The sequence below is a fragment of the Triticum dicoccoides genome, chromosome 7A, assembly GCF_002162155.2.
Source record: "Triticum dicoccoides isolate Atlit2015 ecotype Zavitan chromosome 7A, WEW_v2.0, whole genome shotgun sequence".
Lineage (NCBI taxonomy): Eukaryota > Viridiplantae > Streptophyta > Magnoliopsida > Poales > Poaceae > Triticum > Triticum dicoccoides.
In genome coordinates, this window is record NC_041392.1 from 739,055,015 (window position 1) to 739,069,089 (window position 14,075).

Sequence of the window (14,075 nt, forward strand, 5' to 3'; positions counted from 1 at the left end):
CCTCTCGGTCGTTCGATCACGATCGCGTGGCCGAAAACTGACCTCATTTGGAGCCTCCTAGCTCCCTCTACCTATAAATATGTGCCCTTCTCTGAAATTCGCTGTCTAACCCTAGCCTTCCTCTTCCTCGCGCTGCCGGACATGTCCGCCCGGCGACCGGACGTGTCCGCCCTCGCCCTCAGCCAATCAGGAGCTTCCACCTGTCCACCGCCGCCGTTCCCGCGCTGCCGGCCCGCGGAGCCCATCCGGGCCCGCGCGAGCCCATCCCGCCGCCGTCGCGGCCCGCGCGCCTGCTCCCGCGTCTCCCTCGCAGCGCCGTCTCCCTCGCCGGAGTTGACCGCCCCGCGCAGCCACCCAGCCGCCCATTCGCCAGCGCCGCCTTCACCGGAGCTCGCCATCACCGCTCGCGTTTCCTGTGCTCCGCCGCCACGCCCGCAACGCTGGGTCCCTCCGCCGCCCGCGCGCCTCGGCCTCCAGCGCTGCTGCATCGCCGGAGCTTCACCCGGTCTACCCCGCCGCCGCGACGCCATGGCCGGCGAGTGCCCCGCCGCCACCTCCCGGTGCCCAGGAGCTCCTCCGCCCAAGCCATGGCCGGATCCGGGGTCCCCATGCCCGGATCTGCCCGTTCCGCGCCTCCCCGCACCTCCCCGGTGTCTCCCGCACATTCCGGCCATTTTCACCCTCATCTCCGGTGAGGATCTCCGGCGATCCTCGATTTCCACGCCGGACGAACCCTAGATCTGGAGGTGATATTTTCGTTTAAATCCCCAGATTGCATTAATTCTTAGGCATCTTCATCGCATCATAACTTTGTCACCGTTGCTCCGATTCGTGCGTGTAGCATATCAAAATGTTTGACTCGACGAGTACATCATTTCATCTCACTGCATCATTTTAATTTGAGCTCATCTTGATTCCCGAAATGCTGTTGGAAGAGGGCTATGTGAGGATTATTCCAGATCAGTTTCAGCAAATGGCCTTTTGTCATTTTTGCCATGATTAATGTGTGCATGCTATGATCCTGAGCTCTACATGTGTTTTGAAGAATGCCATGCCATCTATACAGGGGTGTATGCCATGTATTTTTGTGACCATGTGGTGACTAGCACAAGCATGCAAAGTAGCTTACTCAATGATGCTGATTTCAGGGACTTAGAATTTCACCAAGTCCTTGCCCTGTCATTATTTTTATGACATATGTTCATGTTGTTTCCTATTGATCCGTGCCTCTTTTGAGCATGATCAGTAAGGATGTTTTGTAGATAATGTTGTGCTCTATCCATCCATGTCTTTGTTTGCAATTATGGAGCACCCTAGATTGAGTCAATCAAGCTCTACTTTTGCTATAAAATGTTCCTGACAGATTGTTAACATGTTTAGCGATTTTGCTGAGCTTATTGTTGTTGATCCGTGCATGCTATGTTGTTATTCTTGCAATTTCTGGCTTCTATGCCATGTCTATTTGCTAGGTGTATGCTTAGTTTGTCATGCAATGCCTCGTAGTGAGTGCATCGAGCTCGTTATGTTTTGCATGCTCCAGTTTTTCACTAAGTCTGAATCTGTTTATGTTTTTGCCATGTTCACATGCTTGCAATTGTATTTTCTGATCCCTTTTGTCTCATGGTCACTAAGGGACTTTTGTTATATGCTTAGAGTAGCTTCATGCCATGCCTTGCTTTGCCATGATATGTCCCTGTAGCATGTAGTTATCGTGCTCTAAACATTGCTTCCTGATGATAAATTCCTGATATGCTGATAATTTCACTAAGTCTGAAACAAGTAATCTTTTGCACTTTTGCCATGCTTGTTTGAACCTGTTATTAAGTGAATTAGCCGTAGCTCATTTTTCATCTTTTGTCAAGCATCATGAGTGGATCCCTGCCATGTATTTTGTTGTCATGGTCTCGTGCTGATTATCGCAGACCGGTGCCATACTTGTTTTGCTTGTCATTTCCAATCCGTGCATCCGATTCCGGTGATCTTTATATCGATTTCAACCGAAATCATCTCACCTTTCCAGTGGCACCCTTGGATTTCCATGTTTAGGCCAGGTTCAATCATTCATTTCCAAATCATGCATATGCATCACATACCACATCCCGCATATCATACCATGTTCGTGTGTTGGTTGTTTACTATGTTGTGTGCTTCTTTCTGGTGTTCCTTCTTCGGGTTGGTTCCGATAACGTCGCGTTTGTGAGGACCTGTTCGACTACATCCATTTGTCTTCTTCATGGACTCGTTCTTCTTCCTTGCGGGATTTCAGGCAAGATGACCATACCCTCGAAATCACTTCTATCTTTGCTTGCTAGTTGCTCGCTCTTTTGCTATGTCTATGCTGCGATACCTACCACTTGCTTATCATGCCTCCCATATTGTTGAGCCAAGCCTCTAACCCACCATGTCCTAGCAAACCGTTGTTTGGTTATGTTACTGCTTTGCTCAGCCCCTCTTATAGCGTTGTTAGTTGCGGGTGAAGATTGGAGTTGTTCCTTGTTGGAACATGGATATTTTGTTGGGATATCACAATATCTCTTATTTATATTAATGCATCTATATACTTGGCAAAGGGTGGAAGGCTTGGCCTTATGCCTGGTGTTTTGTTCCACTCTTGCTGCCCTAGTTTCCGTCATATCGGTGTTATGTTCCCAGATTTTGCGTTCCTTACACGGTTGGGTTATAATGGGAACCCCTTGATAGTTCGCTTTGAATAAAACTCCTCCAGCAAGGCCCAACCTTGGTTTTACCATTCGCCACCTAGCCTTTTTCCCTTGGGAGTCGCGCATCCCGAGGGTCATCTTTATTTTAACCCCCCGGGCCAGTGCTTGTCTAAGTGTTGGTCCGAACTAGAGCCACTTGCGACGCCACCTCGGGGAAACTTGAGGGCTGGTTTTAGCTGTACGTAGTGTTCATCCGGTGTTGCCCTGAGAACGAGATATGTGTAGCTCCTATCGGGATGTCAGCGCATCGGGCGGTCTTGCTGGACTTGGTTTACCATTGTCGAGGATGTCTTGTAACTGGGATGCCGAGCCTGATCGGATTGTCTTGGGAGAATGAATATCCTTCGTTGACTGTGAGAGCTTGTGATGGGCTAAGTTGGGACACCCCTGCAGGGATTTGAACTTTCGAAGGTCGTGCCCGCGGTTATGTGCAGATGGGAATTTGTTAATGTCCGGATGTAGAAAACCTGAAACTTAACTTAATTAAACTACATCAACCGCGTGTGTAACCGTGATGGTCTCTTTCCGGCGGAGTCCGGGAAGCGAACACGGTGTTGGAGTTATGCCTGACGTAGGTTGTTCTAGGATCACTTCTTGATCATAGTTGTTCGACCGTGCTTTTGCCTCCTCTTCTCGCTCTCATTTGCGTATGTTAGCCACCATATATGCTAGTCGCTTGCTGCAGCTCCACCTCATACCTTTTACCTTACCCATAAGCTTAAATAGTCTTGGTCGCGAGGGTGTGAGATTGTTGAGTCCCCGTGACTCACGGATACTTCCAAAACCAGTTTGCAGGTGCCGATATTACCGACCAGGTGACGCAACCAAGCTCAAGGAGGAGCTCGATGAAGATCTTGTCCTTTGTGTTGTTTTCGTTCTAGTTGATCAGTAGTGGAGCCCAGTTGGGACGATCGGGGATATGTGTAGCATTTGGGGTAGTCTTCTTTTATTTTGGTTCCATAGTCGGACCTTGATTGTATCTGGATGATTTATGCTACGTCTTGAGCTTGCATTGGTTTTCTCTGAAGAGGAAGGGATGATGCAGTAGAGTAGCCTAAGTATTTCCCTCAGTTTTTGAGAACCAAGGTATCAATCCAGTAGGAGCCCATGCTCAAGTCCCTCGTACCTGCACAAAGCGATAGCTACTCGCAACCAACGCGATTAGGCGTTGTCAATCCCTTCACGGTCACTTACGAGAGTGAGATCTGATAGATATAATATTTTTGCTATTTTTGGTATAAAGATGCAAACTAAAAAGTAAAAGCAAAGTAAAAAAGCAAAGCAAGATTAAAGTGATGGATATTGATATGATGAGAATAGACCCGGGGGCCATAGATTTCACTAGTGGCTTCTCTCAAGAGCATAAGTATTCTACGGTGGGTGAACAAATTACTGTTGAGCAATTGACAGAATTGAGCATAGTTATGAGAATATCTAGGCATGATCATGTATATAGGCATCACGTCCGTGACAAGTAGATCGAAACGATTCTGCATCTACTACTATTACTCCACTCATCGACTGCTATCCAGCATGCATCTAGAGTATTAAGTTAAAAACAGAGTAACGCCTTAAGCAAAATGACATGATGTAGAGAGATAAATTCATGCAATATGAAATAAACCCCATCTTGTTATCCTCGATGGCAACGATACAATACGTGCCTTGCTACCCCTTTTGTCACTAGGTAAGGACACCGCAAGATCGAACCCAAAGCTAAGCACTTCTCCCATGGCAAGAACTACCAATCTAGTTGGCCAAACCAAACGGATAATTTGAAGAGACTTGCAAAGATAACCAATCATACATAAAAGAATTCAGAGAAGATTCAAATATTATTCATAGATAGACTTGATCATAAACCCACAATTCATCGGTCTCAACAAACACACCGCAAAAAGAAGATTGCATCGAATAGATCTCCACAAGAGAGGGGGAGAACTTTGTATTGAGATTCAAAGAGAGAGAAGATGCCATCTAGCTACTAACTATGGACCCAAAGGTCTGAGGTAAACTACTCACACTTCATCGGAGGGGCTAGGATGATGTAGAAGCCCTCCGTGATGACGGCCCTCTTCCGGCGGAGCTCCGGAACAGGCCCCAAGATGGGATCTCGTGGATACAGAAAATTACGGCGCTGGAATTAGGTTTTTGGCTCCTGTTCTGATCGTTTGCGGGTATGTGTGTATATATAGGAGGAAGAAGTATGCCGGAGGAGCAACGAGGGGCCCATGAAGCAGGGGGCATGCCCTAGGGGGGGCGCCCCCCACCCTCGTGACCGCCTCTTTTGTTCCTTGGAGTAGGGTCCAAGTCTCCTGGATCACGTTCGGTGAGAAAATTACGTTCCCAAAGATTTTATTCCGTTTGGACTCCATTTGATATTCCGTTTATCCGAAACACTGAAATAGGCAAAAAAACAACAATTCTGGGCTGGGCCTCCGGTTAATAGGTTAGTCCCAAAAATAATATAAAAGTGGAAAATAAAGCCCAATATAGAACCAGACAGTAGATAATATAGCATGGAGCAATCAAAAATTATAGATACGTTGGAGACGTATCAGGCATCCCCAAGCTTAATTCATGCTCTTCCTCGAGTAGGTAAATGATAAAAAGAGAATTTTTGATGCGGAGTGCTACTTGGCATAATTTCAATGCAAATCTTCTTAATTGTGGTATGAATATTCAGATTAGAAAGATTCAAGACAAAAGTTTATCTTGAGATAAAAATAATAATACTTCAAGCATACTAACAAAGCAATTATGTCTTCTCAAAATAACATGGCCAAAGAAAGTTATCCCTACAAAATCATATAGTCTGGCTATGCTCCATCTTCACCACACAAACTATTTAAATCATGCACAACCCTGATGACAAGCCAAGCAATTGTTTCAAAACTTTTTCAATCTTCACGCAATACATGAGCGTGAGCCATGGATATAGCACTATAGGTGGAATAGAATGGTGGTTGTGGAGAAGACAAAAAGGAGAAGATGGTCTCACATCAACTAGGCGTATCAACGGGCTATGGAGATGCCCATCAATAGATATCAATGTGAGTGAGTAGGGATTGCCATGCAACGGATGCACTAGAGCTATAAATGTATGAAAGCTCAACAAGAAACAAAGTGGGTGTGCATCCAACTTGCTTGCTCACGAAGACCTACGGCAATTTTGAGGAAGCCCATCATTGGAATATACAAGCCAAGTTCTATAATGTAAAATTCCCACTAGTATATGAAAGTGACAAGATATGAGACTCTCTATATGAAGAACATGGTGCTACTTTGAAGCACAATATATGAGACTTGCTATATCATGGTGCTACTTTGAAGCACAAGTGTGGAAAAAAGATAGTAGCATTGCCCCTTTTTATTTATTTTCTCTTTTATTTGGGCCTTCCTTTTTTCTTTGGCCTTTCTCCCTTTTTTTATTGGGACAATGCTCTATTGATGATGATCATCATACTTTTATTTATTTACAACTCAATGATTACAACTCGATTCTAAAACAAAGTATGACTCTATATGGATGCCTCCGGCGGTGTACCGGGATATGCAATGAATCAAGAGTGACAAGTATGAAGAAATTATGAACGGTGGCTTTGCCACAAATACTATGTCAACTACATGATCATGCTAAGCAATATGACAATGATGAATGTGTCATGATGTACTAGATGGTGGCAAGTTGCATGGCAATATATCTCGGAATGGCTATGGAAATGCCATAATAGGTAGGTACGGTGGCTGTTTTGAGGAAGGTATATGGTAGGTGTATGATACCGGCGAAAAGTGCGCGGTATTAGAGAGGCTATCAAAGGTGGAAAGGTGAGAGTGCGTATAATCCATGGACTCAACATTAGTCATAAAGAACTCATATACTTATTGCAAAAATCTAGAAGTTATCAAAGCAAAGTATTACGCGCATGCTCCTAGGGGGGATAGATTGGTAGGAAAAGACCATCGCTCATCCCCGACCGCCACTCATAAGGAAGACAATCAATAAACAAATCATGCTCCGGCTTCGTTACATAACGGTTCACCATACGTGCATGCTACGGGAATCACAAACTCTGACACAAGTATTTTTTAAATTCACAACTACTCAACTAGCATGACTTTAATATTATCACCTCCATATCTCAAAACAATTATCATGCTTCAATCTTTTCTTAGTATTCAACACAATCAAAATAAATTTCACAAATCTTGAATACCAAGCATATTATTATTAAGCAAATTACCATGCTATTAAGAGACTCTCAAAATAATTTAAGTGAAGCATGAGAGATCAACAGTTTCTTTAAAACGAATCCACCACCGTGCTCTAAAAGATATAAGTGAAGCACATAGAGCAAAATTATAACGCTCAAAAGATATAAGTGAAGCACATAGAGCAAAACTACTTAGGACTCCTTTGGTTTGTAGGATTTTTGTAGGAATTCTATAGAATAGGATTTGCAAAGGAAAAATTCCTTTGAAGCCCTTTGGTTTGTAGGAATGGATTCCTATTCCTATGTAGGATAGGAATCAATCCTTCACGTTTTGGAGGGGAAAAAACATTAGCCTAGACTCAATGAAAAAAATCCTATCATATGCACCAAATGACATCTCTTTCTCTATAGGAATTGACATGCATGTCATCTCACTTCCTATGATTTTCCTATTCCTATAAAATTCCTATCCTATGAACCAAAGAAGGCCTTAGCTCAAAAGATATAAGTGAAGCACATAGAGTATTCTATCAAATTTTAATTCATGTATGGCTCTCTCAAAAGGTGTGTACAGCAAGGATTATTGTGGCATACTAAGACACAAAGACACAAATAATACAAGACTCTCCAAGCAAAACACATATCATGTTGGTGAATAAAAATATAGCTCCAAGTAAATTACCGATGAAAGTGGACGAAAGAGGGGATGCCTTCCAGGGCATCCCCAAGCTTTGACTTTTTGGTGTCCTTGGATTATCTTGGGGGTGCCATGGGCATCCCCAATCTTAGGCTCTTTCCACTCCTTGTTCCATTATCCATCAAAAGAATTCACCCAAAACTTGAAAACTTCACAACACAAAACTCAAAATAGAAAACTCGTGAGCTCCGTTAGCGAAAGAAAACAAGAGACCACTTCAAGGTACTGTAATGAACTCATTATTTATTTATATTGGTTTTAAACCTACTGTATTCCAACTTCTCTATGGATTATAAACTATTTTACTAGCCATAGATTCATCAAAATAAGCAAACAACACACGAGAAACAGAATCTGTCAAAAACAGAACAGTCTGTAGTAATCTGTAGCTAGCGCAAGATCTGCAACCCCAAAAATTCTAAAATAAATTGCTGGACGTGAGGAATTTATCTATTAATCATCTTAAAAAAGAATTAACTAAATAGAACTCTTCATATAAAAATGAAAGCAGTTCTCGTGAGCACTATAGTTTCTGTTTTTTACAGCAAGTTCAACAAGACTTTCCCCAAGTCTTCCCAACGGTTCTACTTGGCACAAACACTAATTAAACACAAAAAACACAACCAAAACAGAGGCTAAATAATTTATTTATTACTAAGAAGGAGCAAAAAGCAAGGAATAAAAATAAAATTGGGTTGCCTCCCAACAAGCTCTATCGTTTAACGCCTCTAGCTAGGCATAAAAGCGAGGATAGATCTAGGTATTGCCATCTTTGGTAGGCAATCCCTAAGTGGCTCTCATGATAGTTTCATATGGTAATTTTATTTTCTTTCTTGGAAACTGTTCCATGCCCTTTTTTAATGGAAATTGAAATCTAATATCCCATTCCTTCATATCAATAATCGCTCCAACCGTTCTAAGAAAAGGTCTACCAAGAATAATAGGGCAAGAAGGATTGCAATGTATATCAAGAACAATGAAATCTACGGGCACATAATTCCTATCTGCAACAATAAGAACATCATTAATCCTTCCCATAGGTTTCTTAATAGTGGAATCCGCAAGATGCAAGTTTAGAGAACAATCATCAAAATTACGGAAATCTAGCAAATCACACAAAGTCTTGGGAATAGTAGAGACACTAGCACCCAAATCACACAAAGCATAAAACTCATGATCTTTAATTTTAATTTTTAATAGTTGGTTCCCACTCATCATAGAGTTTTCTAGGTATAGAAACTTTCAACTCAAGTTTTTCTTCATAAGATTGCATCAAGGCATCAACAATATGTTCGGTGAAGGCTTTATTTTGACTATAAGCATGTGGAGAATTTAGCACGGATTGCAACAAGGAAATACAATCAATTAAAGAGCAACTTTCATAATTAAATTCCTTGAAATCCAATATAGTGGGTTTAGCAACATCTAGATTTTTATTTCTTTCAATCCCACTTTCATCAATTTCATCATTAAGATCTAAATACTCCGAATTTTTAGAACGCCTTCTAGGTAAAGGAAAATCATATTAAGTTTCATCAAGATTAATATTGCAAAATAAAGATTTAATAGGGGACACATCAATAACTTTTAGATCTTCATCTTGATTTTCATAGGAATTGGAGGAACACACTTTAATAAAGGCATCTTTGGAAGCACGCATCCTAGCGGTTCTTTCTTTGCACTCATCAATGGAAATTCTCATGGCTTTGAGAGACTCATTCATATCATGTTTAGGAGGAATAGATCTAAGCTTTAAAGAATCAACCTCAAGAGAAATTCTATCAATGTTTCTAGCCAAATCATCAACTTTAAGCAATTTCTCCTCAAGCAAAGCATTAAAATTCTTTTGTGAATTCATAAACTGTTTAACACTATTCTCAAATTCAGAGGGCATATTTTTATAATTTCCATAAGAGTTGTTGTAGGAATTACCATAATTATTAGAAGGATTACTAGGATATGGCCTAGGATTAAAATTCCCTCTATAAGCGTTGTTACCAAAATTATTCCTACCAACAAAATTCACATCCATAGATTCATTGTTATTCTCAATCAAAGTAGACAAAGGCATATCATTAGGATCAGAAGAAACACTCTTAGTAGCAAATAATTTCATAAGTTCATCCATCTTTCCACTCAACACATTGATTTCTTCTATCGCATGCACTTTTTTATTAGAAGTTCTTTCAGTATGCCATTGAGAATAATTAACCATAATATTATCTAGGAGTTTAGTAGCATCTCCTAAAGTGATTTCCATAAAAGTGCCTCCCGCGGCCGAATCTAAAAGATTTCTAGAAGCAAAATTCAATCCGGCATAAAAAATTTGTATGATCATCCACAAATTCAAACCATGAGTAGGGCAATTACGTATCATTAATTTCATTCTCTACCATGCTTGTGCAACATGTTCATGATCAAGTTGTTTAAAGTTAATAATATCATTTCTAAGAGAGATGATCTTAGCGGGAGGAAAATACTTAGAGATAAAAGCATCTTTGCACTTGTTCCATGAATCAATACTATTCTTAGGCAAAGACAAAAACCAAGCTTTAGCACGATCTCTAAGCGAAAAAGGAAATAGCTTCAATTTAACGACATCATTATTGACATCTTTTTTATTTTGCATATCACATAAATGAACGAAGCTATTCAGATGAGTAGCGGCATCTTCGCTAGGAAGGATGGCGAATTGATCTTTCATAACAAGATTCAATAAAGTAGTATTAATTTCACAAGATTCAGCATCGGTAAGAGGAGCAATTGGAGTGCTAAGGAAATCATTATTATTGGTATTGGTGAAGTCACACAATTTGGTAGTATCTTGAGCCATAGCGACAAACAAGCGATCTAACACACGAGCAAACAAAAGCAAACAGGCAAAAAGAGGCAAATAGAGAGGGAGGATAGAGAGAGAGGGCGAATAAAATGGCAAGGGTGGGGGAGAGGAAAACGAGAAGAAAATGGCAAATAATGTAATGCGAGAGATAGGGATTGTGATGGGTACTTGGTATGTTGACTTTTTGCGTAGACTCCCCGGCAACGGCGCCAGAAATCCTTCTTGCTACGTCTTGAGCTTGCGTTGGTTTTCCCCAAAGAGGAAGGGATGATGCAATAGAGTAGCGTAAGTATTTCCCTCAGTTTTTGAGAACCAAGGTATCATTCCAGTAGGAGCCCACGCTCAAGTCCCTCGTACCTGCACAAAGCGATGACTACTCGCAACCAACGCGATTAGGGGTTGTCAATCCCTTCGCGGTTACTTATGAGAGTGAGATCTGATAGATATAATATTTTTGCTATTTTTGGTATAAAGATGCAAAGTAAAAAAGTAAAAGCAAAGTAAAAAAGCAAAGCAAGATTAAAGTGATGGAGATTGATATGATGAGAATAGACCCGGGGGCCATAGGTTTCACTAGTGGCTTCTCTCAAGAGCATAAGTATTCTACGGTGGGTGAACAAATTACCGTTGAGCAATTGACAGAATTGAGCATAGTTATGAGAATATCTAGGCATGATCATGTATATAGGCATCACGTCCGTGACAAGTAGATCGAAACGATTCTGCATCTACTACTATTACTCCACTCATCGACCGCTATCCAGCATGCATCTAGAGTATTAAGTTAAAAACAGAGTAACGCCTTAAGCAAGATGACATGATGTAGAGAGATAAATTCATGCAATATGAAATAACCCCCATCTTGTTATCCTCGATGGCAACGATACAATACGTGCCTTGCTGCCCCTTCTGTCATTGGGTAAGGACACCGCAAGATCGAACCCAAAGCTAAGCACTTCTCCCATGGAAAGAACTACCAATCTAGTTGGCCAAACCAAACGGATAATTCGAAGAGACTTGCAAAGATAACCAATCATTCATAAAAGAATTCAGAGAAGATTCAAATATTATTCATAGATAGACTTGATCATAAACCCACAATTCATCGGTCTCAGCAAACACACCGCAAAAAGAAGATTACATCGAATAGATCTCCATAAGAGAGGGGGAGAACTTTGTATTGAGATTCGAAGAGAGAGAAGAAGCCATCTAGCTACTAACTATGGACCCAAAGGTCTGAGGTAAACTACTCACACTTCATCGAAGGGGCTAGGATGATGTAGAAGCCCTCCGTGATGACGGGCCTCTTCCGGCGGAGCTCCGAAACATGCCCCAAGATGGGATCTTGTGGATACAGAAATTTGCGGCGGTGGAATTAGGTTTTTGGCTCCTGTTCTGATCGTTTGCGGGTACGTGTGTATATATAGGAGGAAGAAGTACGCTGGAGGAGCAACGAGCGGCCCACGAGGCAGGCGGCGCGCCCTAGGGGGGCGCCCCCCACCCTCGTGACCGCCTCTTTTGTTCCTTGGAGCAGGGTCCAAGTCTCCTGGATCACGTTCGGTGAGAAAATCACGTTCCCGAAGATTTTATTCCGTTTGGACTCCGTTTGATATCGCGTTTATCCGAAACACTGAAATAGGCAAAAAACATCAATTCTGGGCTGGGCCTCCGGTTAATAGGTTAGTCCCAAATATAATATAAAAGTGGAAAATAAAGCCCAATATAGTCCAAAACAGTAGATAATATAGCATAGAGCAATCAAAAATTATAGATACGTTGGAGACGTATCAATGTAATGCTTTATATATGTATTGTGTGAAGTGGCGATTGTAAGCCAACTATGTATCTCTTTCCCTTATGTATTACATGGGTTGTGTGAAGATTACCTCACTTGCGACATTGCTTTCAATGCGGTTATGCCTCTAAGTCGTGCTTCGACACATGGGAGATATAGCCGCATCGAGGGCGTTACAAATGATCCGCTAGATGGGCAAGTAGCATTCATGATCGATGAATCCTTGAAGTATCTTGCTCGCAAAACCCTAGCACAAAGGGAGTCCGGTATTTGCAGAATCCTCCACGCTTGTTTTCCCAATAGCACCTGGTTGAAAGCCTCAAAGTTTCGGAAGCCCATGCCTCCCTCTCGCTTCGACATGCACATCTTGTCCCAGGCCACCCAGTGCACCTTGTTCTCACCATGAGCTGAACCCCACCAGAAGTTAGAGGAGATAGATGTCAGGTTCCGACACATTTTCTTGGAGAGTTGAAAACAGCTCATAGTGAACGTCGGTGTCACTTTTCCTTTTGAGCTCTCCTGCAAATACTTGAAAATACAATCCTTTGACCTGCCCACCACCGTCGGTAGGCCAAGATACTTCTCACTTAATGCCACGGAGTTGATGCCAATAACACCCTTTAGCAAGTTCTTGTGATCCTCCGTGCTGCCTTTACCAAGGAAGATGGAGGACTTCTGTAAGTTCACTCTCTGACCCGACACATGCTCGTATACTTGAAGGATATTACAAAGTGTCTCCAAGTTGCCCGGCGACCCCTCCAGGAACACGATACTATCATCGGCAAACAAGAGGTGAGTCACGTGGGGGCTAGTGCCACCAAATGAAACACCACTGATCCTTTTTCCTGCTGGGCTCTCTTCAGGAGGGCAGAAAATCTTCAACACATAGTAAGAACAGGTATGGCGACAGCGGGTCCCCCTGTCTGAGGCCACGAGAGGGAAGGAACACGTCTGACAGTCCACCGTTGAGTTTAACTGAGAACCGTTCTGTCTTAACACACCTCATGATCATTTCAATCAACCCCTGCGCAAAGCCCAGAGGCCACCTACTCCAAGAACGTCCATTCAACATGGTCGTATGCCTTCATCATATCCAGTTTGACAGCACAAAGAGGCTTCTTCTACGCTTACGGGTCGCATGCACACACTCATAAGCAACCAAAACATTATCAGTAATAAGCCTCCCTAGGACAAAGGTGCTTTGTTCCTCAGAGATCATCACAGGAAGAATTCTTTTGAGTCTGTTTGCAAGCACTTTAGCTGCCACTTTATATAACACATTACAAAGGCTGGTAGGACGGAATTGACTTAGCAGCTCCTCGGAGTTTACCTTGGGAATCATTAGCAGGATAGTGTCATTGAAAGAGTCCAAGGTAGATCCACTTGCAAGGAAATCCCGAACAGCCTCACATACATCCGTCTTCAAAAGAGTCCAGTGTCTCTGGTAAAACAAGGTGGGCAGGCCGTCCGGCCCTAGGGCTGTTGTTGCTCCCATCTGGAACAAGGCTTGTTCAATCTCCTCATCCGATATGGCTGCAGTTAGCTCACCATTCATGTCACTATTCACCACCTCATCCATGAGCTCAAGGATCCTGTCCGCCCCACCTGAACCCTCCGACGTGAACAGGTTGGCATAAAAAGATGCCGCCATAGCTCGCATCCCCTCATCAGTAGCGCATTTGCTCCCATCCTCCCGCCTTAGGGCACGCACGGTGTTTTTTCTCCTTCTATGGCTGGCCCGATTTTGGAAATATCGAGTATTCTGATCTCCCTCGCGCAACCAACCAACTGTAGATCACTGCTTGTACAT